This window comes from Mandrillus leucophaeus, unplaced genomic scaffold, assembly GCF_000951045.1.
Source record: "Mandrillus leucophaeus isolate KB7577 unplaced genomic scaffold, Mleu.le_1.0 Scaffold367, whole genome shotgun sequence".
In the NCBI taxonomy this organism is placed as follows: Eukaryota; Metazoa; Chordata; class Mammalia; order Primates; family Cercopithecidae; genus Mandrillus; species Mandrillus leucophaeus.
Window position 1 is genome coordinate 1244043 of NW_012103887.1, and position 2380 is coordinate 1246422.

The window sequence follows — 2380 nt, forward strand, 5'->3', positions numbered from 1 at the left end:
ATTTATTTATTTATACTTTTAAAATATAAAAATAGAGATGGGGTCTTGCTACATTGACCAGGCCGGTCTCGAACTCCTGGCCTCAAGTGATCTTCCCATCTCAGCCTCCCAGTGTGCTAGGATTATAGGCATGAGCCACCATGCCTGGACTGGCTGTTTATTTACACTTAGCTACGTTTCCTAAAATATACTAACCCCAAAACATATTACAGACAAATATAAAGCTTTTGGAGTAGTTAGCTTATGGATTATTGCCTATCAGGAGACCTCTGAGCTCACCATCCAGTATTAACATGATCCCTCTATATTTTCTGTTTTTTTGTTTTGGTTTGTTTGTTTGTTTGAGGCAGAGTTTTGCTCGTCACCCAGGCTGGAGTGCAGTGGCACTTTCTCAGCTCACTGTAACCTCCTCCCTGCAGGTTCAAGTGCTGGGATTACAGGTGCCCACCACCATGTCCAGCTAACTTTTTGTATTTTTATTAGAGATGGGGTTTCACCATGTTGGCCAGGCTGTCTTGAACTCCTGACCTCAGGTGATCCACCCACCTCAGCCTCCCAAAGTGCTGAGACTACAGGCTTGAGCCACTGGGCCTGGCTGAATAATTTCTTTTTTTTAATTTAATAAATAGAGATGGGGTCTCACTTTGTTGCTCAGGCTAGTCTTGAACTCCTGGGCTTAAGCGATACTCCTGCCTCAGCCTCCCAAAGTGCTCCCAAAGTCCTGGTATTACAGGCGTGAACCACTGTGCTCAGCCAACATGAATAATTTCTAAGATCTTACGTAGAAGAAACAAAATAGAAAGCGGAGGTAAACTACAAACTATGGAAAATTGCCACAAATACTAATAGCTTCACTATATAAAGATCCTGTACTGACTTATAAGAAAGATATTAAGACTCCGTAAAACTGCCGAGCATATGAGAAGATAATTTATAGGTGGAATAAAATGGTTAATAGGCAATAAAATATATGCAACTTCATTAATAATAAAACAAATGCAAGTTTTAAAATTAAGACAGTTTTTGCCAAACTAACAAAGATTTTTAAGAATTTGAGACATCAAGAAATACTGAGTAAAGGCATTCAGGAGCTATAAGTGGACATAAAACATTTTCCCCAAACCATCCCATAATGTGGGTTGAATGGTGTAACCCCTAGAAGATATGTCCATCCCGAACTTCAGAATGTGATCTTATTTAGAATAAGGGTCTTTAATTTTTTATTTTATTTCTTTTTAAAAGTTTTTGTTTTTGAGAGAGAGTCTCACTCTCTTGCCCATGGTGGAGTGCAGTGGCACAGTCATGGCAGCCTTGACCTCCCCAGGCTCAGATGATCCTCCCACCTCAGCCTCCATCAGCCTCCTGAGTAGCTGAGACTACAGGTGTGCGCCACCATGCCCAGCTAATTTTTCTATTTTTTGTAGAGATGGGGTTTTGCCACGTCGTCCAGGCTGGTCTTGAACTCTGTGGTTCAACCCTTCCAACCACCTTGGCCTCCCAAAGTGCTGGGATTATAGGCATGATTTACCACACCTGACCTTATTTTTAAAATGTTTTTTATTTTTTATATTTTCCTAGGTTCGGTAACTTGCCCAGGAATAAAGATCTTCACAGATATCATAAGTAAGGATCCTGAGCTGAGGTCATCCTGGCTTAGGAAGGGCCATAAATCCAGTGGAGGGCATCCTTGTAAGAGAGAGGAGGCACAGAGAGATGGCGGAAAGCCGGTCTGAAGACAGAAGCAGAGATGGAGGTGATGTGTCCACAAGCTGAGAAGACCAAGCATTGCTGATGCCCCAAAACTAGGAGAGGGACATGGAGCTGAATCACCCTTTGAGACTCTGGCAGGAACTTACCCTGCCAACACCTTGATTTTGAACTTCTGGCTTCCATAATTGTGAGAGAATCCATTTTTGTTGATTAAGCCACTCAATTTGTGGTACAGGGTTACAGCAACCACAGGACACCAAGACACTTAAAGTCCGTTTGCCTGACTGAGCAGGAAGGGATTGAATCAAGGGTGTCTCATGATCAGACCTGGTAGCGTTAGTCATAGGCCGACTATGAACCTGGTCATGGAGATCCAAGAAGGAATGAGACACATTTGATGGGAAAAGAATGAAGTGGAGTAGGAAGAGACAGGAGAGGCTGCAGAGGCCAGATCTGGAATGGACCTGGAAGACATGTTAGGGTCTAATATTTATTCCTGGGCAGCTTAAGGGACCACTGAAGGTATTAAGTAAGGGAGTTGTTTTGAAAAGGTCATGATGGCTGTGGCATGGAGAATTAATTTTTTCTTTTTTTTGAGACGGAGTCTCGCTCTGTCGCCCAGGCTGGAGTGCAGTGGCGCAATCTCAGCTCACTGCAGGCTCTGCCCGCT